The sequence below is a fragment of the Podarcis liolepis genome, assembly GCF_965112155.1.
Source record: "Podarcis liolepis genome assembly, contig: HAP1_SCAFFOLD_158, whole genome shotgun sequence".
NCBI classification, from domain to species: Eukaryota; Metazoa; Chordata; class Lepidosauria; order Squamata; family Lacertidae; genus Podarcis; species Podarcis liolepis.
This window is the reverse complement of record NW_028148843.1, coordinates 34088-57522: the sequence shown is the minus strand read 5'-3', so window position 1 is coordinate 57522 and position 23435 is coordinate 34088. Positions and strand designations below refer to the sequence as shown.

The 23435-nt window shown below is 44.0% G+C and overlaps 1 long non-coding RNA gene across 2 annotated transcripts; it reads right to left on the bottom strand.

Moving 5' to 3' along the window:
* Window positions 1-17156: 17156 nt before the first annotated feature.
* LOC310699021 lies at window positions 17157-21223 on the bottom strand. 2 transcript variants are annotated; one of them, XR_014521893.1, is made up of 3 exons: window positions 20964-21209; window positions 17576-18423; window positions 17157-17534 (listed from the first exon to the last, which is right to left on the bottom strand). It is a non-coding gene; the product is annotated as an uncharacterized lncRNA (long non-coding RNA). The 2 variants fall into 2 exon arrangements; XR_014521892.1 differs by lacking the exon at window positions 17157-17534 and having other exon boundaries at window positions 18063-18423; window positions 20964-21223.
* Between the last annotated feature and the right edge of the window lie 2212 nt (window positions 21224-23435).

The window sequence follows — 23435 nt, the reverse complement described above, 5'->3', positions numbered from 1 at the left end:
ACCTGGCTCCCAAAAGCTGAAAAGAAGAGGCAATACAAATCAATCCAGAATGGCGCTCTACTTTTGCTATGGGGAAAAAAAAAGCTCTGTGCAGTGTGCAGACTCTTAGCACTAAAGTAGAAGCACACTTCTCACACAAAGTAGATGGTTTGAGAATTTGAATTTGAACCAATGGATTCAAGTTACAAGAGATTGCAGCTCAACATCAGGAAGACCTTTCTGGAAGTAAGAGCTGTTCAACAGTGGAACGGTCTCCCTTGGGAGATTGTCAACTTCCTTGGAGGTGTTAAGCAGAGGCTGGATGGCCATCTGTCAGGGATGTTAGGGGGTTGGACTAGATGACCCTCAGGGTCCCTTCCAACTCTACAATTCTATGATTCTATGTTACCGCAAGCAAGCGTTATCAAACACTTTCCTTATCACAGAATTCCATTTCGAAGAGAAACAGGTTGAATTGCACAACCTGAATTTGTCAACTGAATGTCACCCGAAAATAGTGAAAGTCTGGAAGAGCTCTTAGTAACGTTATTTTTGAGAAAGTCTATACAATAAAAGGCTGCAGAGAAGCTTTTTCATGGACCCACCTGGTTTTGAATGGTGTCTTACCATCAACCCACTTCCAGCTTTTGCCATCTTTTAAGAGTCCAATCCATACACTTTGTTTGGATGCCTTGGACAGTGATTCCACAAAAGTCTGCAAGACAGAAATAGAGTGTCTTCACCTGGAATAAGGGGTAAGGGGGAAATTCAACTGAGTTCACACTTAAGGGCAAATCAATCTGATTCACAGTTTCTGATACAACACATTAACCAAAACGGTGACCAACCTAGGTCCATAGCAAGGCCATTGAAGAAAAACCTGTAAAATAGGGAGTTTGAAGAAGCGAGCCAAGAGGAAGTCCTCTGGCTCGCGCCTGATTTTAAGTGTTCCCGGCCATGCCCCCACCAGCTGCTGGATTAGCTGGCTGGTCGATGACATGACCGGGATCCCTTGGGCAACGCGGGACTTCGTTCCCCGCCCCCGGAGGAGAGTGGGTGGCTGTGCGGTCCGCCGCAACTCCTCCCCACAGGGAAGTGGAGCGGATTTGCTGGGGCAGAAGCACCACATTGGTTATTCTACCTCAGCATCTTTCTGAGAAACCAACCACCCATGCTGACGTGTGACAGGGAGCATTTCCCAGATTGTACCACTTCAGGTTGCAGGGAAGGGGCTGTGTGGCTTGAGTGGCACATCTCCACATGCAAGGTGGCTTTCAAGTAAGGCAGGGACTCAAGGGCATCCTGATCAAATTTGCAGATGACACCAAACTGGGAGGGGTGGCTAACACCCCAGAGGACAGGATCACACTTCAAAACGACCTTGACAGATTAGAGAACTGGGCAAAAACAAACAAGATGAATTTTAACAGGGAGAAATGTAAAGTATTGCACTTGGGCAAAAAAAATGAGAGGCACAAATACAAGATGGGTGACACCTGGCTTGAGAGCAGTACATGTGAAAAGGATCTAGGAGTCTTGGTTGACCACAAACTTGACATGAGCCAACAGTGTGACGCGGCAGCTAAAAAAGCCAATGCAATTCTGGGCCTCATCAATAGGAGTATAGCATCTAGATCAAGGGAAGTAATAGTGCCACTGTATTCTGCTCTGGTCAGACCTCACCTGGAGTACTGTGTCCAGTTCTGGGCACCACAGTTCAAGAAGGACACTGAGAAACTGGAACGTGTCCAGAGGAGGGCAACCAAAATGGTCAAAGGCCTGGAAACGATGCCTTATGAGGAACGGCTAAGGGAGCTGGGCATGTTTAGCCTGGAGAAGAGGAGGTTAAGGGGTGATATGATAGCCATGTTCAAATATATAAAAGGATGTCACATAGAGGAGGGAGAAAGGTTGTTTTCTGCTGCTCCAGAGAAGCGGACACGGAGCAATGGATCCAAACTACAAGAAAGAAGATTCCACCTAAACATTAGGAAGAACTTCCTGACAGTAAGAGCTGTTTGACAGTGGAATTTGCTGCCAAGGAGTGTGGTGGAGTCTCCTACTTTGGAGGTCTTTAAGCAGAGGCTTGACAACCATATGTCAGGAGTGCTCTGATGGTGTTTCCTGCTTGGCAGGGGGTTGGACTCGACGGCCCTTGTGGTCTCTTCCAACTCTATGATTCTATGATTCTAGGGTTGGCCAACTCCCAAGAGACTGCAATCTACTCACAGAGTTAAGAACTGGCAGTGATCTACCCCCCCTTTTTGGATTCAGGTCAAAGTTGTTGAGTTTTTTCAAGGAGGAGCTTGAGCTTTTTTTAGGAGAGCCACAGTTGTTCAGCTTCTTTGGGGGGGAGCCAATGATCTACTAGTGATCTACCACAGACATCCAGTGATCTTCTGGTAGATCATGATCTACCTGTTGGACATGCCTGAAGTAAGGCAATAAAGGCTTTCTGGGAAATGATATACAATGAATTGGAAAAAAAAGTTTAAAATAACTTTTGGGAAAAAACAACAACCCAGCAGCCTTCTTATTAGGAATTGTAGGTACCAACATCCCAAAGGAACAGAAAAGACTCTTCATGTATGTGACAACAGCAGCACGGATGCTACCAGCCCAGAGATGGAAAGAAGAAGAGAGTCTCTATCAGAGAAGAATAGCAAACCAAGACTACGCTGAAATGGCAAAACTGACCAGAAAGCTCAGGAGCTAAGAAGAGAAAAACTTCAAGAAAGAATGGGAAAAATTTAGAATTTATTTAGGAGAATAAATCTGCAAGCAGATGAAAACATTAGCAGGATTTTAATCTTGCTTGTAGTGTAACAAATACTATGGACAGTATGGATAGATATAAAATATAGACTAGGAAATAATATGCAGTTGAAACTGTTGACAATAGGACCCATGGAGGGGATGGGGGAAGTCTCGCGATTCAGAGAAATCTCTATATGGATATGTATTTGGTTTTGTTATAAATTTATATCTGTAAAATCAAATATGAAAGATCAAAACAAAACAAAACATAACAAAACAAGGTGGCTTCCAAGTAAAGCACCACCATGCTAAGGCATCATAAAAGCACTCAGAAGCACGAAACATAAGTGCGAATATAACCCAGCAGAGGAGCTACTAAACGGCCTCGGTCCAGTATACCTGAAGGAGCGTCTCCACCCCCATCGTTCTACCCGGACACTGAGGTCCAGCACCGAGGGCCTTCTGGCGGTTCCCTCCCTGCGAGAAGCCAAGTTACAGGGAACCAGGCAGAGGGCCTTCTCGGTAGTGGCGCCCTCCCTGTGGAACGCCCTCCCACCAGATGTCAAAGAGAACAACAACTACCAGACTTTTAGAAGACATCTGAAGGCAGCCCTGTTTAGGGAAGCTTTTAATGTTTGATGTATCACAGTATTTTAATATTCTTTTGGAAGCCTCCCAGAGTGGCTGGGGAAGCCCAGCCAGATGGGCGGGGTATAAATAATAAATTATTATTATTATTATTGGCTTCTGTCAAATAGTACCATCCAGTTGGTCCCCCCTCTATGGTTATCCTCAGCGACATAGAAGGGTGCTTTGGGGTCCCCACTTCACTCAAGGGTCAGGTTGTAAAATCAGGTTGTGTTATGAATGCATTTGCCTTCTAGCATCCCATTGTTAGGCTTACCTCCTCGCTAGCAGTTGTGATGGGAGTCAAAGTAGCATTTCTGTTTTTACACGCCCTTCGGGCATAAAAAAATGCCGTTTCATAAGTGTCGAGGTAATAGAGGTGGCCATCATGTTGCTTCCACCCAGTGGATATCCTTTCAATGAAGGCGTCTTTGAGCCAACATGGCCGGATCATAAAAGGAACCCACCGAGAACAAGAAGAGCTTTTAGATCTCTGCAGATTTTAATATGCATCTCAGAAGTACATGTATTTCATTAAGTACCAATATGATACAAGACAGAGTTTTGACATAATCCAACCCTGCAACATTCCAGTACATTCCCAAGAACATTTGTGATGTCTCAAAACAGGGAATCAAACCTGGTCAAAACATTATAGATTTATTGTTTACATCTAATTAGGAAACGCTGTAACAGACACAGTTGGGAGGGGGCAAAGGGACCTTAGCCCCCGGAAGTTGGCTCCTATCCTGGCAATGCAAATCAGTTGCTAGAGCTGGTGAGGAAGAGGAGCAACATTATCATCTTTGACTCTCACAACCACCTTGAGATTCTAGGGCTCTCCCAGTTTGTTTCGGGCCCCACACATCAAGCAGGCCTCACGCTGGATTTGATCTTTGGTGCAGGCGTAGATGTGATCATGTCCCCCTCGATGGAGGTGCCATGGTCTGATCACTACGCCCTGAAAGCCAGGAATGACTTCCCGCCCCCACCCTCCTTAGGTGGCGAGCCTATTTGGGCTTACCCGTGGAGGCTGATGGACCCTGATGGATTCTGTCAGGGCTTGCAGGACCCTGCTCCCCCTGGCAACTCATTGACTGAGCTTGGCGGCCATCGATGAGATCGCACCTATACATCCTCTGAGACCCCGCAGAAACCGGGCTCCCCGGTTTACCGAGGAGGTCCGGAAAACGAAGCCAGACCTCAGACGGCTAGAGCGAGTATGGCAGGGTGCCCACGATGGAGCCACAAGAACATCTTATAGGGCGTTTATGAAAACCTATGAGATGGCAGCGAAGACTGCGAAGAAGTCTTACTTCTCAACCATGCATCTGCTAGCTCTTGACCGGCGCAACTTATTAGTTTGGAAGCCGTGGCTGGATGGTTACGTGGGAGCTGGTTGAAATTAAATCCTTTGAAGACAGAGGTCCTTTGGCTGGGTCGAGATGATATGGGGTTGGGGGGCCAAATCCCATCCCTTGTGGGGGCGCAATTAGTGCCGGCACCTTCCCTCAGGAGTTTGGGTGTAGTCTTTGACGCCACTCTTTCTATGGAGGCGCAGGTTACAGCTATTACAAAGGTGGCATTTTTTCATCTCCGCTAAGCTAAGCAGTTGGTCCCTTACCACTCCCGCCCCGACCTTGCCACTGTGATCCATGCGACGGTCACCTCCAGGCTTGATTATTGTAACTCATTCTACGTGGGGCTGCCCTTGAAAATGACCCAGAAACTCCAGCGGGTGCAGAATGCCACGGCCAGACTCCTTACGGGGTCCTCGCCTTGGGATCACATTCACCCAGTGCTATACCAGTTTCACTGGCTCCCGGTGGAGTACAGGATCAAGTTTAAGGTGCTGGTTTTAACCTTTAAAGCCCTATACAGCCTAGGACCCTCGTACCTACGGGTCCGCCTCTCCTGGTATGCCCCACGGAGGACCTTACGGTCTGAAAATAACAACATCCTAAAGATGCTCTGTGACAAGAGACTAGGGCCCTGTGAGATTTGACATCTTTTCGCAGGGCCTGCAAGACGGAGCTGTTCCGCCAGGCCTTTGGCCAGGGTTCAGTCTGACTCATTTTCTCCTTGTATAAGAACAAGCACGAAGGAGGTTCCCAGCCCGCTCACAGGTACTCATATTAGCGGAAACAGTTGGTAACCACCTTCAATTTTAAACTGAAGATTGCCACTTGTCCAGTTTGTTTGAATTAATCGTGGGATGTATCTCAATTTATTGATTGCTTGTTTTTATGCATTGTCTTACTTGTATGATGTTAGCTGCTCTGAGCCCGGCTTTGGCAAGGGGGGGTGGGTGGGATATAAATAAAATTTAATTATTTATTTAATAGGGCACCCTTCCCCAGCCTGGTAAGCTCCTGTGCTGGCTGAGGCTGATGGGAGTTTTGCTCCACGTGCTTTGGACTATGTGGGAAGGCACATGGTTGAGGCTCAAGAGTGGCCAGATGCAAAGAGGGACCACCACCATGTTCAGAGGCTGTGGGACTTTCAGGAGGTACAGATTCGGCTGGGCAAGGTTCTCCGTGTGCTCTGATTTGTTTGCATCACAGTCGCATAGAGTAACTTACCAATTGATAGCTGTAATTCAAAAATTTTAGAATCTATCTTGACCACTTCCTGCAGTAACTTCTGAGCTTCACTGAGTATTGCCGAATCTAAAGAGTTGTAGTGGATCAAGTCAGGGAGATCTCAAAACACACACACACACACACACACACACACACACACACACACACGTAAAGTACTGTATTTTTCCATGTATAACACGCCCCCATGTATAAGACGACCCATATTTTTGGGGACAAAAAATAAAATTTTGGAGGGGGAGACTGCCCAGAGTTGTTGAGTTTTTTGGGGGGCGGGATGCCCACCTGCACACTCAACGAAACCACAGCAGATGGCACGCACACCACAAATCAAACGCCCAATTGCTGCAGCCACAGCCAATCATCAGCAGGCCTTGCCTCAGCAACCAAATATGTGCCAAATCGCCCATCACCCCTCAGCTTTCCATGTATAAGAAGACACACAGTTTTAGCCAATTATTTCTATGGAAATAATATCACCTTAGGATCAGAAAATTACGGTAATTGCATTACATTCTGTTGCGCTCTGGCATAAGACAAGAAGCAGATCCCAGGGTTATGCTGATGGGAGCAGTCCTGATTCTCTGCAGCAGGGATCACCAAGAGGGATGGATCCTGGTTAGTGTATGCCATTATATCAGTGTCCCTTTGTCTCAACCCCCATGATTGTGTACGGGAAATGGCTCTTATGGACATGATCCTGCAAAGGGTGCAATGATTCTGTGCGCAGATTGCCCAGTGTATGAAGGGCACATACACGTTAGTTATATCTATCCCTGGTCCCCCACCCGCAACTCAACTTGGTGAAGCTCTCATCCCTCCAACTCTGCCCCCAAACCCTAGAGATCACCTTGCAGTGACTACAGCTGTGATCCTATAGATCAGGGGTAGTCAACCTTTTTATACCTACTGCCCACTAATGCATCTTTTTTGATGGTAAAATTTCCTTACTGCTCACCAGTGCTCAATGGAAGGAGGATTCAGCTTGTGTCGTAGAACCCCCTACAGCCCACCTAGAATCCTGAAATGCCCACTAGTGGGCGGAAGGGACCAGGTTGATGACCCCTGCTATAGATCTTCCAGATGCAATGGGATTTCCTCCCAAGTAAGAGAGAAAAAGTATAAATGCATCACTGAATTGAAGTTTAAAGTGTTTATTAGCAATTCTAGCCCTTCCTTACACAAACACACACTTCCCTCCATGTCACTTTTTAAAAAGCCAGCAATAATTAAAAATGGACTATCTAAGATCTAAGAGGAACCCTGCCCAGTAACTGGCCACTACATTTTGGACCAGTTGAAGTTTCTTCCAAGGGCAGCCTCACATAGAGCACATTGCAATGTTCTGTGTGAGAAGTTTTGATGAGTTCCAACAAAATGGACCAAAGAAAGGGGAATCAGCTAGTGAACTTCTGCTGCAATTCCTCAGGACTAAACTTTATCAGATTCTTTGGCAAAAAGGTATGTTGGACTTACTGCGAACTTCCTTTCTCTTCAATAGATGGAAGTTACCCAGGAATGGCTTGCTCCTCCCACTTGCCTCAGAAGCAGGGCTATGCAAATGACTTTGGGCTTGGTCCGAGCCAGTAGGAGAACTCTCCCCTGGTTTCAGGACACAATTGCAGCTGAATGAAAAAAGGAATTATGGAATATTTCTTGCAGTTCAAGAAACCATTACCTTCTGTTCCCATAAACACAAATAAGTGGCATATAACTAACCCCTGCCTGAAGAAGATTAGACAGAAAGTCACCCCCTCGACCTTAATCTATCCTAATAATTGGCTCCTGAAGTCAACCCTAACCTAACCCCTTATACTGTGGCAGGGAGACAGTTCTTGGGTGATTCATCTACTGAAGAGAATTAACATCCATGGGAAACCCAGTCTTCCAGGCTTGGAGTAATATAGGAACGGCATGTTTTAAAAAATGGCAAAGCAGTACACTGTACAGTGGATGCTCGGGTTGTGAACGTGATCCGTGCAGGAGGCACGTTCGCAACCCGCACCACCACGTCTGCGCATGCCCGGGTGTTGCAATTCGGCACTTCTGTGCATGTACAAAGCACGATTTAGCGCTTCTGTGCATGTGCGAGCGCCAAAACCCAGAAGTAACCCATTCCAGTACTTCCGGGTTTAGCGCGGTGCACAACCTGAAAACACGCAACCTGAAGTGTCTGTAACCTGAGGTATGACTGTACACCCACCCTGGGGAGCTGTCCAATTCGGACAACAGACAGAGCCTCACAAGTTACATTCTGTCTTGGTCTGGGTGGAGTTATAGGCCCTTGGACAGCTCCAATAACAAGAGAAAGAAAGTCTGATGTTAACCTGTGCCGTCTGGCTGGCACTGCAGAGTTTGGCTTCCATTTACACTTCTGTTGTTTGTCTGTATATATAGGTTAATGGGAGGGTTTTGCAGAGGAAATGGAATGAATTGGTCTCTAACTATAGACTGGCATTTAAAGGTACTGAGCCCAAAGTCATTTGATAGCCTTGCCTCTGGAGCAAGTGAGGGAAATGGCCTGCTCCTAACTGCCCTCCAAAACTGAAGGGGGAATCTTGGGTTCCATATGGGGTTACACAACTGCTGAATATTGTGAATGGAATAGAAGGGTATTCTTAGAGAAGAGGCATTGGAAGACAGGTGGGCAATAAAACACTCCCTCTTTACATGACTGTAAGCCCTCCTTCAGGTATGGGATGATGACCCAGTGTGGGAGAGAGGGAAAGGACTTGAGCATCAACACTGCAACTCATTACTTACCGTTCATGTGTTCAAAGGACTGATTTCGACTGACCATGAATTCCCGAATCCTCTGCATAGCATTGATCTTTAGTGCTACTTCTTGTGATTCCAAATAATCTAATACCAAGGAAGGTAGAAAAGGAGTACTGTTTAGACACAACCTAGTGAGATGGTCATTCTGAGCATAGCACACACCTGCCTCCCTCTGCAATGGTCACAAGGACTCAATTTCTAATGCCATTGCTCAGTCCTGGAACAGGCGTTGGAGACAGTGCACTGGAGTGCAAGTGGAATGTGGCAATCAGCTACCTCTTTGTGCAGAGCTTAGCTGGTGGGGGGTTTCCACATAGATTGAATCAAATCAATGGGGAGTACAAGGACTTAATGGAGGTAGGGTTGTGCCTCCCCTCTTTTTGAAAGGGTTCTTCATATTCTTTGCTATAAGAGTAGGAACTTACACAGAACAAGCAGCACAGTTGAGATAGAAAGCATGAGGACACACAGGAACCCAACAGCCCATTCACCATAGTAAGATTCCTCCTCATCAGGCAGTGTCTCTGGAAGGAAAAAAAGGAACGAAAATTGTCCTTGGACCACCCATAGAAAGCATCCTGGCATCATCCCAGTGGATAAGCTTGTTCATATATTCGGGCTTTAGCCAGCAGCACCTAAACCACAAAAGCTTTGAAAGCTGCTGCTCAATAAACCTACACTGGACTGAAAGCTTGTCACAAATCTTCCCTCTGTCTTCCAAGGAGCACCCTGTTGGGATTTTTGCCTATGTGCTATCTGATGCAGCTTCCCACAAAAGCAATTAAGGAGTTGGCCGAAGACCAAGAAGACTGAGCAGAGGGAGTTATCCTGCCTAGAGATATGGGACCTTGGATACAACTCTGCTATTGGACGAGGCCACTCACATAGGCATGATGACACATGACCTTCCTGTTGGTTAGTGGCTGGTTGGTCAATGTTGTTCTGAGAGTTAGTTGGAGTTTGTTCAGAAAGAGTTAAGATCCATGTCTGTATCTGTTGGGATATGACTACTACGCAGCTGCGAACAAGCAGTTGGATGTTTACATCACATGATCGAGCTAACCGTGGGACAGGAAGCTCCAGGGATTTCTCAGAGATCTGTTCTTTGTGTAACATGAGACCTTCCTGTTGCTTGTGTGAAGGAAGTCTGAGTCAGTTGCTCGGGGAAGTCTGAGTGAACGGACATGTTTTTGTACAGTTGTACAGTCAGAAATAAACTGTAGAGATGTAGCAGACTTTCTGACTATCTTCTTTCTCCTGCTGCTATGCAAGAGGGAAGGGGGTGTGCACCTTTCATCAGGGAGGTGTCACCTATCAAGATCTCCCTGGACTGCCGGGATGCCAGCCAGGGAAGATCACCAGTAAACAGGCCCCAGGAGCCTGGGAGAGGGGTCAGCCTCTCCCGAGGGGGCCAGTTTTCCAACAGTATCCTGTATATAGTAACTTGTGAGTCTTGGTTACTTATAGGTTTATTATTTACAGCAGACTCACAAGTTACTTAAACACTTGGAGGAGTTCTTCTTTCTCTTCATGTTCCTGCCTGGAAGTTAAGATCTATATATTTGGCAGTGATTCGCTAATGGAACTTTTCTGCCATGATGCCCCATTTTTGGAATTTTCTACCCACTGAAATTTTTCTGGCACTTTTGTTGTTGAGATTTATACACCAAGTCAATACGTGGCTACTTCTCTGAGCTTTTAGAGACCAAGAACTAAGCCATGGGTTGGAAAACTTAGGCCCAGGGGCCGTATCCAGCACAACTGCCTTCAAAATCCTGCCCACGGACAGTCTGGGAATCTGTGTGTTTTTACATGAGTAGAATGTGTGCTATTATTAAAAATGCATCTCTGGGTTATTTGTGGAGCATAAGAATTTGTTCACCCCCCCCAAATATAGTCCTGCCCCCCACAAGGTCTGAGGGACAGTGGACCGTGGTGCCCCCTGCTGAAAAAGTCTGCTGACCCCTGTAGTAAGCCATAGTAAGCAGCGTGTGACAGGGGGCAGGGATGAAAAAGAAAAAGGAAGCAGAGGGCTTGCAGAAGACCTGGTAAGATTTTTTGCTCATTGGGGATGGGCAAAGATGTCAATTTCTCATTTTTTCCAATTCTTAATTCAGTTCTCCACATTTCCAGACTAGATTGTGATTATTATTTTTTTAAAAAAAACACATTCTAATGAAAATTCGCCAGTGTTTTAGTGCGAATTTCTCTTAATATGCACATATTTTATTGCAATTTGCCTAATCTACAAATTTGCAAAGGAATTTCCTTACGCTAAAGTTTTTTTGTATGTTATTTTTTGATATGCATTGCATTTTTATGCACACCTACTGCTAATACATGTGTGTCTGTTTTTAAATAAACATTGCTTGGCTGGACAAACACTTGCAAAATTTGGAGAAGTGTGAGTTTCAGAGTATGGCTCTGTTTCAGTTTGCATGTTGCTCTGGACAGTGAGAATCAGATAAGTACACCTTTAAATGTGAACTGAGTTGAGTTTCTCCCCATCCCTAATTCTTAAATGGAGAAAGAAGCCCAAACTGGGAGTAGTTGTGTCTCTCACATCCTCTCTCCAGTTAAAGAGAAGCAAGCAAGGAAAGCAGACAGAATGGAGGCCCCTGGGCCTTGCTCCAAATATAAAAATATGGTTTGTATTCCTGGGAACTGAAAATAAAATTAGAAACAACTTACCTCCTGATGTGAGACTACTGCCTTTCTTCATTTTGTCTATTCATTTTCACTGGCTTCTCCACCTGGATTGTTCTCTACGGAAATATATAATGGACTTTGTTTTTTAAAATATTTTTATTATTATTATCATCACTTTTAGCAAATCAATTTATAAATCAATATATCCAATTACATTTTCCCATTTCCCCCTTCCCTCCCACTCCCACCCTCCAAAGACTTCCCTCGGCTCCTCTCTCTGATTTGTTTAGACATATTATTCTCTGCATGTTATAAAATTGTACATATCATTGCCTTATCTGTCATATGTTCTACTAACGAATTTGTGGATGTTTATTCAAAACCTGTCAAGGAGTCCAAATCCTTTTGTGGTCTTTTTAAATAGTTTGTAAATAGTTCCTATTCTTCCTTGAAATCACGATTGTCCTTCTCACACAGTTTATATGTCAACTTTGCCAACTTTGCATAGCTCATCAGTTTTTCTTGCCATTGTTTTTTCGTCGGGACTTCCTCATTCTTCCATCCTTGTGCTAACAAGACTCTTGCTGCTGTTGTAGCATACATAAATAGGTTTGTAGACTGCTTAAACTGTGACTAAAAGACATCCTTCACAAACCTGGCATCCTCCTAATGGTATTTGGCTGGGGCTGATGGGAACTGTAATCCAAAACGACCTGCAACAGACCTGGTTGATGAAGGCTACATTAAGACAAATGGAGTACTTAAGGAGCACTCATAGCGTTCATTCTTATGCTCCTCCTGCTTTGTATGATAGGCTGGCTGGAGTTTTGTGGAGCATAGTTAACACAGCATTTGCACCCAGAAAGCCTCTGGGATATCCAGCAGCAGCAAAGCAATGCCTGAGATTTTGAAGTGTGGGTGACCATGTCAGATGACGCAGCACTGGGCAAGGCAGGGAATTCTCTGACTCAGTGAAAAGAGGGACAGAGAATTTTGTTCTGTCTGCCTTCTTAAGCAGACCGACCTAATTTGCACCTCCTGAACAAATAAGCAGCTCAAAATGTAATTATCATTTGGGTTTTTCGCATTTCCAAATTTTGTGATATGGTCCTTGGCTCAAATGAAATACAAATGCATTTTTTAAACAACAACACACACACTTGTGTACTTTGTGATAAATACATTCAGAAACGTGTGTGCCGAAATAATATATATATCTAAACACTTAGTTTGTGTTTAAAACTCATATTTGAATACAATTTTTCATACCGAATTTTCTTTCTTGTCAAAATTCACACCTCAGCATAGAAACGGGATGGAATGGACTTATGAATAAACACATATGAAACACATGTGAAAGTGACATGGATGAGAAACCGACTAATCTACGCATCCTTAAGTACAAGGCAGTTTCATACGAATAACATCCCCCACCCCATTCTGCCCCTATTTGGATACCGTGATGCTCCCATCAGCTGATCTTCTCTTGGCCTCAGCTTCGTCCTGCAGACAGATGTTCCTTCCTTCAACAGCTCCAACCACCTCCTACTTTGATGCAGAACATTCTAGAACTCTTCCCATTCAGCTTCTGCTGCTCCCTAACTGGGACTGGCAGCCAGCCAATCAGCATTCCACATAGAGCAGAAAGTCCGGGAGCCAGCGTGGTGTAGTGGTTAAGAGCAGTAGACTCGTAATCTGGTGAACCAGGTTCGATTCCCCACTCCTCCACATGCAGCTGCTGGGTGACCTTGGGCCAGTCACACTTCTCTGAAGTCTCTCAGCCTCACTCACCTCACAGAGTGTTTGTTGTGGGGGAGGAAGGGAAAGGAGAATGTTAGCCGCTTTGAGACTCCTTAGGGTAGTGATAAAGCGGGATATCAAATCCAAACTCTTCTTTTTTTTTTTAAAAAAAAATGATATTTATTGAAAAAAATTTTAAATTACAGAAAAAAACACAGCAGAAAAAGAAAAAAGAAAAAAGAAAACAAAGGAAAACAAACCACATCACACAATGTAGGTTCAAAAAACAACAACAAACAAACAAACAAAAATACACCACAAACAGATAAAAACAAATCCATCATTCTCGAATCATCAACTTTCATTACCTTCATTCTTTGACCTCCTCCTCCTCCCTTTTTTTGTATCCTAGTTATTAATTATCGCAGCAAATCCTTTCCATATTTCATAATATTCTGTCATTACATTACCTTAATCTATTTTCATCTTATCTTATAGAGAACCTTAAAACTTAAATCTTATTTTTACCAACTTCTCATAACCATAATATTCTTGCCTAATTCATTAAACATTTAATATTCTGTCATTACATTACCTTAATCTATTTTCATCTTATCTTATAGAAAACCTTAAAACTTAAATCTTATTTTTACCAACTTCTCATAACCATAATATCCTTGCCTAATTCATTAGACATTTTTACTAAAGCCAAGTAATTTCGTTTCAACATTTTTCTAACATTCATCAATTTTATAAACCAATCCTAGTAATAAAAAAGAGAGATAAAAACAATCCAATCTTCATCCAGCATCCCTTCCTCCTGGTCCCGGGTTTTGTCAGTCCTTTTTATCCATTGATCTAGCGCATTAACCTGGTAACCTTATATCCGAGGCCCTTAAGTCTCTTCCATGTCCCTTCCGCGGCTCTTCTTCATATTCTCCTTTCACTCGTGGGAACTCCAGCTTGGTAATGTTTTTGACCCTTTTCAACAAATCAGCCCCTTTTCCAAAGTCCAGACTAAACTCCATATAGTATTTAAAAACATGTTTCAGAATGCCTCCAAAATTAAGAGCCTCCACAGCCCCGAACATCTCACGGCCCATTGCCAGACTTGGAAAGTCCAAACATCCCTGCATAGGGGGGTTTATCCAACCCCCCCATTTCAAAACCAGTCCAAACTTTATCTTTCCAAATCTGGCTTTTTCCAAGTTCATTTGTCAAATCCAAAAGCTCATGTTCCTTCAGGGCCACAGCTCCCTCCATCTCTGGCGCCCAAGATTCATCAACATCCTCTTCTCTCATCTGTTCTGTCAGGGCAAACTCCTGATCCAATTCCTGGGTGGGCTCCACATAGTTTCCCACTGCCTGTTCAAAAATTCTGACCGCATCAAATCCGTATTCTCATTTAACTGTTCCAGTAGGGCATTTGTTTTACAGAGAGCACACAACAGAGCTTCTGAATACATTGTCCTACGAGGTCACAAGTCTATTCCCATGATTGTAATCTGTAACAGCTGCAAGCTCCCTGAAATTAGTTACACTTTCACAGTCTCCCTCTAGGGGGGAAACTTCTATTTGTTCTTTTCTTTTAAGGACAAATCTAGCAACAAAGTTTCCTTTTTGAGATATTTTGTCAATGTTTGTTCCTTTAAAATGCGAAAGGGAACAGTGGAATCACTATGTTTCTCTTCTTAACTATCTGTCAAAAGCGTTTTTCTCTGGTCAATGAGCTTCAAACGTCAGTCCTGACACCCCGCTCCAGGATCAGGACGGTGGAAAGTTACTTTACTTTAAACTCACTTCTGCAGGTTTAAACAGTCCCCCCCAAAAAGATCCCCCTTCTTCTCCTGCTGCCGAAGGGTGGGTTCAACAATTTTAAATGATGAAAGATAATCTTTTAGAAGCGATTTTCTGAGCTCTAGTTTACGTTGTCTTTGCTTTATTCTGTCTACAAAGAAACGGAAGGCTGACTTCCTGTTTAGACCTTCCCATTTCAGTGCCAAATTGAAGTAAATTTTTAAGTCCAATTCCTTTCTGCTCGCAAATCCTGATTTAAAGTCCAATTGTCCGAAATTTAAGTACTCACGGATGATTATTTTAGAAGCCAAATTGTCCCAGGAAAAAGGCAGCGCTCTCTGGCAACGGCTATGTGGCTTTGCTCCACAGAAAAAGCAGTTGACTCTCAGCACCGCGCCACTTCCCCCTCTTCGCTTCGGAGCCCGTTAGTGGGTTCCTTTGCGGGTTGGGGGGGCGCTAAGGGTGCCCGCCGAGTCCCATGGTCACAGGCTTCATCCGCCCGTGATTTTTCAAAGGGTCCCCGCTTCGCCGTAGCAGAAAAGACCTGTTTCGTGCGGAGCTAGTCCCTCCAGATCAGAGGGAGTCCGCTATTGCCGATGGCGCCACCCCGGAAGTCCCAAATCCTAACTCCTCTTCTTCTTCTTCTTCTTCTTCTTCTTCTTCTTCTTCTTCTTCTTCTTCTTCTTCTTCTTCTTGGAAAATACTTAGTTTACATATTTGCTAGAAGCCTTATAGCTGGGCTGGAAGATTGGGAAAATATTGCCTAACAGAAAAAGATCATTTTTAAAAAAATGATATTTATTAAAATTTCAGAGGAAAAAAAATTACACAAAAACAAAAAATAAAAATACAAGGAAACAGAAAAAGATCATTTGGATGTCATTCTGGAGTGAATATTTTGAATACCGAATAGACCCCTTATTTCCTCTGTTAAGGACCAACTGGTTTGATGGTTCTGTTTTCCAATAGATGATGCAGTAAAATATTATAAAAGCAAGGAACTGCAGAAAGAGTGGGGAGGGGAGCCGAAATAAAATATATATGATACATTGTTTACTTTCCAAGTTTTTCTTTTTTAAATTTTGGTATGTTGTAAAATTAATTATATAAAGAATATGTGTGTGTGTGTGTTGTGTGTGTGTATTTGTTGTTGTTTAGTCTTGTCCAACACTTCGTGACCCCCTGGACCAGAGCACGCCAGGCACTCCTGTCTTCCACTGCCTCCCGCAGTTTGGTCAAACTCATGTTGGTAGCTTCGAGAACACTGTCCAACCAGCTCTTCCTCTGTCGTCCCCTTCTCCTTGTGCCCTCCATCTTTCCGAACCTCAGGGTCTTTTCCAGGGAGTCTTCTCTTCTCATGAGGTGGCCAAAGTCTTGGAGCCTCAGCTTCAGGATCCGTCCTTCCAGTGAGCACTCAGGGCTGATTTCCTTCAGAATGGAGAGGTTTGATCTTCTTGCAGTCCATGGGACTCTCAAGAGTCTCCTCCAGCACTAGAATTCATTCTTCGGTGATCAGCCTTCTTTATTGGTCCAGCTCTCACTACACACACACACACACACAGACAGACACACACTTCCAGGAGATGATTTATAGCCACCAAAAATTCTGGTGCTTCTCCAGAACCTGGGAACAAGGTGTTGGGACAAAAATTCCTCAAGGGTGAGATGCAAACTCTAGAGCATATCCCTGTGTTACTGTCTCAATCACCTGCCTGTCTGAGCTGACATCCTTCCAACGGTGTGTGAAAGCCAACAGCCTCACCCCCACTGGACGTGAAAGCAGACTTGATTCTGAGTCAGGAGGAGGAAGCCTCCTACCTACCTTCTGAAACTTTTTTGTATAGAAAACAAAGTGTCTCTGCTCTGTGTGAGAGAAGTGGGAAGTCCCTGGCCTGACCACACTTAAGTGAGCCTCTCTGGAACTCCACAGCCCTGCTGGGCTCACACTAATACCCCCATACTCCCTCCTCAGTCATATTCAAGATGATAGGGAGGAATACACATGAGGATTTTTTTTTTTACATTTTTTAAAGCACAAAATGGTGGAAACCACAGAAGGGAAGAGGAGAAGACACAGGAGATGGACCAAAACAACTCTTAAGGACAGGAGAACACTATGGGACTAATCCAGACATTCAAAGAAGTTAAGCAAAGAAGGTATAATTGGAAAAAGGAGTGAAATTGCTTGTTTGGATCTAAATATCTTGTTTAGAGATAGGATGCCAGGTGCACAGGGTTGCCTAGCAACAGTACAACACTGAAAGTCAGGCTTGCTGACTTATCCAACCTCACTTTTTCTCAGGAATGTGCATATGAGCAGAAACTGGAAGTCAAGTCTGCATTGCATTCTGTAATCTGGGGGCAACAAGGCGAGAGTCTGTGAGCAACTGTGTTTGGTGGGTTTTACACAGCATAGTGTAAGCTAGCGTGGTAAAGAGCTGGTGGATCTCTCTGTATATTTGTTTCTTTACTTCTAAGACCAGAAGAACTGTATTACAGTAGTTAGTACATTTATCTTTGTCTTGTGAGACAATAAACCCTTTATACTTAGAACTGAACTGAGTGGGACAGAGGTTTTTCTTAACCAGGAACTCTGGAAAAAGATGACTACTGGAAAGCAGGAAAACTCTGAAGTTCAGCTGGAAGACTGCTGGAGCTGTGGATTCTCTGTTGACCCCACTGGTCGAAGTGTGGTGAATTACTAACTGATAGCGGGCCCATGCCTGGCAGGTTATAAGCCAACAGACGTCTGGAAGTCGTAATATAGAACAAGACAGTGGAAACTGTCACACTCACAGGAAGACCAATTCTCTCAGAAATAAAGAGGAGAGAGACGCCACTGCTCTGACTGCAACAGAGTTGGTCTGGGGGAAGTGGGGTGACTCCTCCCCTAGAGAGGCCACGAAGACCCTTCCTGTTGCCAATAGGGGGAGTCATCCCTAAGAAGAGTGTTATGTTCCCCTCTGCCCCCCCAATCTGGTAAAATGTTCCCCTCTAGCAGGTATACTTAATCGATCTTCCTCCACTTGGTGCCCTCCAACGCAACCTGTTGGTTAGGGCTGATGGCACCTAGAAGGCACCGGGTTGGGGAAGGCTGTATTGGATTAATTATTGCAACAGAAAGTGGGCTATGACTGAGTCCTCCTTGCTTTATTTTCCAGGAGTTTCCATTATCTGAGGTTGCAAAATCAGGTCACCTGAGGATGCAGGATTGACAAAAGGCTTTTGAGTGCTGGTGTCTGAGACCTGATCTCTTCCATGCCCTTAATTCCATAATCTGGATAATTGATCATGGCTTCTATTAAAGGTGGGTCGATTCATTGTCCACGAAGAGTTTTAATTGAACCATCGTTTATCAGGCTTCTTCTTACATATGCTTCTTTTTTGATCAAGACGGGGAAAGTTCTCCCAACATCGCAGTGGTGTTGCACACTTTGCTTTTATTGCACCGACTGGTTTATAAAGGTGGTTGTCTGGCTTACCGACTGCCCAATAACTGAAAAGAAAAGGAAGCACAAATCAATGAGTCAGTGAGAAGCAAATTATTATTATTATTATTATTGTTGTTGTTGTTGTTGTTGTTATTGTTATTATTATTAATTTATTTATACTCCGTACATCTGGCTTGGTGTCCCTATCCATCAACGTGGGGTGTGTACTTTATTTCAGCATTAAGAGATCTCCCCCTCTCAGAATCCTCAGATTCCAGGGCATTAAATGAAGCTGGTCTGAAAAAAGAAAAGGCTTCTTCACACAGCATGGAGTTAACCTGTGGAACTCACTTCAACAGGAGGTGGTGATGGCCACCAACGTGGAAGGCTTTAAAGCAGAGGCTCCCAGACCTATGTGGCCTACCACCTCCTTTCAGAAAAAAAATAAAAATACTCAGCACCCCCTCCCCCAGGAACCAACCTTTTTTAAGCAAACAAATAAAAGATGCAGTGACAAATTTGCATTCTTTTATGTGTCTGTATTTCTACCCAGTGCTATTTTTCTAGAAAAAAAGATGCCGGAACTCACCATGAATGCCTCCCTCTTTCTCTTTGAATTGCACCCACTTGGGAGGTTCCAGAACTCACCTGAGAGGTTCTGGAACCTACCTGAGAAGTCCCAGAACTGAGTTCCCGTCAGTTCCCCCTGAAAAAGCCCTGTTTCTACCTATATCCTACAACCTAATAAAGAAAGATTAAAATTCCATGGAGCGGACCAGAGTTAAGACTACCGGCTCAGTCCGATCTATTCCAGGGGCAGAGCCAGTGCTCCATCCTGCCTTTCATGGGCCAAATAGGCAGGCAGTCTGAGATCCACTTCCTGGGTCTGGGTGAAGCCCAAAAGTTGACCCTAGCCTTTGAAAACCTCTCCCCTCCAGTGCAATTGCCAGATCCAGGGGAACCTTTGTTGCCAACCCACAACGGAGCCCAACCTGGCAGTAAGCGTCATTACATAACAGATGAATCTTCTCTTCTCTTCTCTTCTCTTCTCTTCTCTTCTCTTCTCTTCTCTTCTCTTCTCTTCTCTTCTCTTCTCTTCCACCCACTTATTTTTATTCAACGACCCCTTGGATCATTCTAGTGCCCCTCAGGGGGTGTAATCACACACTTAGGGAAATGTGGCTTTTAAGAAAGATGACTTCTAGTGTTATGAGAGTAGGAGAAAGCCTTTTCTCTATTCTCTTTCTCCACACTCATTAGTTCTGTGTGGACATAGGATCCTGCGGTTCTAGTAGATTCTTCATTCTGTTAGCCAGAGCTAATGATTGACTGGGGTGATGATGGTGGAAAGCAACAATAACCACTGAATGATACTATGGTACAAAGCAAGCCTTGTGTACCTGCATTCCTACACTTCAGCAAACATTTAAGAAGCAGTAGAATTCCCCACACTTATGTTTTCGTCTCTGTTCAAAGAGGCAAACTATCATATTTTAACAAGGTGAGGTCAAAAAGCATTGCTTGGTCTTCCAAAAAATGGAGAGGATCAAAACTGAGGGGGAGGCAAAGGGGACATGCTGTCGCCACCATGCTCTAGTCATGGACTGGTCATGCTGTTCGGATGCCTAATTATCGTCTTCCAAAGTAACTACTCTATTCCGAATTTAGAAATGGAAAGTGTAATGCCATTGGCCAACAACAGAGGTTTAAAGACTCTCAAGGCAAATATTAAAAAATGTAGTATAAACACCTACAATTGGGAATCACTGGCCTGTGAGCACTCCAGTTGAACAGCCTTTACTAAAGGTGTCATGGACTTTGAAGACACTCAAACTCAGGACAAAAGGGAGAAACGTGCTAAGAGGAAGGCACGTTTGGCAAACCCTCACCGTGATCAACTCCCACCAGGAAACCTATGTCCTCACTGTGGAAGGACGTGTGGATCCACTTACGGACTCACTGTTAAGACTGTGTTCATGGAAGAAAATCTTACATGGCTACAAGTGATTGCTGAAGAAGATGAAGAACTGGGGTGATTTGAAGGACTACAGTGTCCACGCACATGGTGAAAGTGGAGAGAGACTGTGAGAAGGCATGGGTGAGGGGGCATTTGGCTATGTGGAGTCCTAGGTGGCTGGTGCCCATAAGTAGTGGCAGAGTGGAAGGCAAGGAGACTAACCATATGTGGAAGCAACGACTGGAAGAACCACCTCAGCTCCACCCAAGATTGGTTGTAGGTATAAGAAGGCTGAGGACAGACTGAGGTTAGTGAGGCACATTCGCCCTACTGGACCAGCCCCTGCCATGTGGGGTGATTTCTTGTCTCAGTGTAGAAGCCCTTCATTGTTGAGCATGAAACTACTATCAAGCCCCGTCAAACTATGCAGCATTACCACTTCTGATGAAGCTGGACAATATAATATTGCTTCCTCCCTACAAAACCGCCTTTCTGACATGGAACATAAAATGCAATGGAAATAAATTACTCTGCTGGGTTCTAGATGCAGGCAAAGGACAGGAAGAGCTTTCAATGAAGAGTAAAAAACAAATTCTTAGCAAAGTTTCTACAATACAATAAACAGAGAAACGTTGCTTCAAGACTCACTATCGTGGTGGGTAAGTGTTATCTATCCATTTCCATCCAACGTAATGACGGAGCCCAATCCAGAAGTCATGCTGTTCGTTTTTAATTGCATTTTCCAGGAACTCCTGCTAAAAGCACAATCAGAAAGTCTTTCATAGGATTGAGAGGCCAGAATCCCCTCTCAGGTCAGCCCCAGACTGTGGCCCCATCTGCACTGTGAAGTATCATACCACTTTAAACACTCAATGCTTCCTCCAAAGCATCCTGGGAACTGTAGGGTTTTTTTTGGGGGGGCAAATATTTTTTTTATTGATTTTCATTTTTTCTTTACAAATTAGTCACTAATTAAAACAAATTTAACATTTTTCCAAATCTGACTTCCCATAAGTCTTCCTAGACATGTTAATGATTCTCCTTCATGCTGCATCATATTTCCTGATTACTTCTAGTTTATCTTCAGACATTACAAATAACCTTACAAAATACAATATTTTTACTTTTCAAACAGCTCTCTAGCAATCAATTCCTGCACATACATTATTTAACATTTCCAGTTTTGACAAGTGAGGCTACTTATCAGATTGTCAATCCCTACTAAATCATTAATTAATGTTAATTAAAATAAAACTTCCTCTCCTTCCATATGCATATATAGTAACATAGCAATCCAGTCCAATAATTAGTCTTCTTGCTGCTCAGCTCCTCTGTCCCACATCACATGTAGTCTGAAGTCTTTTTCTTGGGAGGAGCTTATCAGAGCTTGTAGGGCAGCAGCTGAAGGAGGAGCAAAAGGGTTTTCTTGTGTGTGTGTTTCTTTGTGGCTGATTAGCTGCTCTCCCTGTGCAAAGGTCAGAGGGGGCAGGGTTTCTGTTGAGTCAGGTGATTAGCTGTGGGAGGAGCTTATCAGAGCTTTTAGATTTAGGGGAGCTAGTCTCAAACGTTTGTTGGGGGAGACCTAGGTTTTTTTTTTGGGGGGGGGTTATTTGTCCTGTCTTCACGCTTTTTAAGATGGAGGACCACTGTAGACACCCCCAACGACACATTTTCAAGATGGAGGGTGAGGGAACAGCTGTAGTCGTCTGCGGTTCCTGCGCAATGTTTGCCATCTTGCCAAAGGTTGCAGGCAGCTTTACCTGCAGCAACTGTATGTTGATTGCCCTCTTAGAAGACAAAGTCCAGCAACTGGAGGAACGTGTAGCTACGCTCCAAAGAATTAGAGAGCTGGAGCCTAAAGAAGCCAGGGTGGCTATCTAAAGAACTTTTAACTGAGTTAAGATTAAAAAAGGATGTGTACAAAAAATGGAAAAGGGGGGAAACCACCAAAGAGGAATTCAAACAAATAGCCAGCACGTGTAGACACAAAGTCAGAAAAGCTAAAGCACAGAATGAACTGAGGCTTGCTAGAGAGGTTAAAAGCAACAAAAAAGGCTTTTATGGGTATGTTCGTAGCAAAAGGAAGAACAAAGAAACAGTGGGGTCACTCAGAGGAGAAGATGGTGAAATGCAAACAGGGGACACAGAAAGGGCTGAACTCCTCAATGCCTTCTTTGCCTCAGTAAAGAAAACAATACCCGACCTGAAGAATTTGAAGCAAATGATTCAGCAAAGGAAACACAGCCCAGAATAACTAAGGAGATAGTACAAGAATACTTGGCTAATTTAGATGTATTCAAGTCTCCAGGGCCAGATGAACTGCATCCAAGAGTATTAAAAGAACTGGCAGATGTGATCTCAGAACCACTGGCAGTCATCTTTGAGAATTCCTGGAGAACAGGCGAAGTCCCGGCAGACTGGAGGAGGGCAAATGTTGTCCCTATTTTCAAAAAGGGGGAGAGGACCCAAATAATTACCGCCCAGTCAGTCTGACATCAATACCAGGGAAGATTCTGGAGCAGATCATTAAGCAAACAGTGTGTGAGCACCTAGAAAGGAATGCTGTGATCACCAATAGTCAGGATGGATTTCTGAAAAATAAGTCATGTCAGACTAACCTGATCTTGTTTTTTGACAGAATTACAAGCCTGGTAGATGAAGGGAACGCAGTGGATGTAGCCTACCTTGATTTCAGCAAGGCATTTGACAAGGTGCCCCATGATATTCTTGTAAAGAAGCTGGTAAAATACGGTCTTGACTATGCTACCACTCAGTGGATTTGTAACTGGCTGACTGACCGAACCCAAAGGGTGCTCATCAATGGTTCCTCTTCATCCTGGAGAAGAGTGACTAGTGGGGTGCCACAGGGTTCTGTCTTGGGCCCGGTCTTATTCAACATCTTTATCAACGACTTGGATGATGGACTCAAGGGCATCCTGATCAAATTTGCAGATGACACCAAACTGGGAGGGGTGGCTAACACCCCAGAGGACAGGATCACACTTCAAAATGACCTTGACAGATTAGAGAACTGGGCCAAAACAAACAAGATGAACTTTAACAGGGAGAAATGTAAAGTATTGCACTTGGGCAAAAAAAAATGAGAGGCACAAATACAAG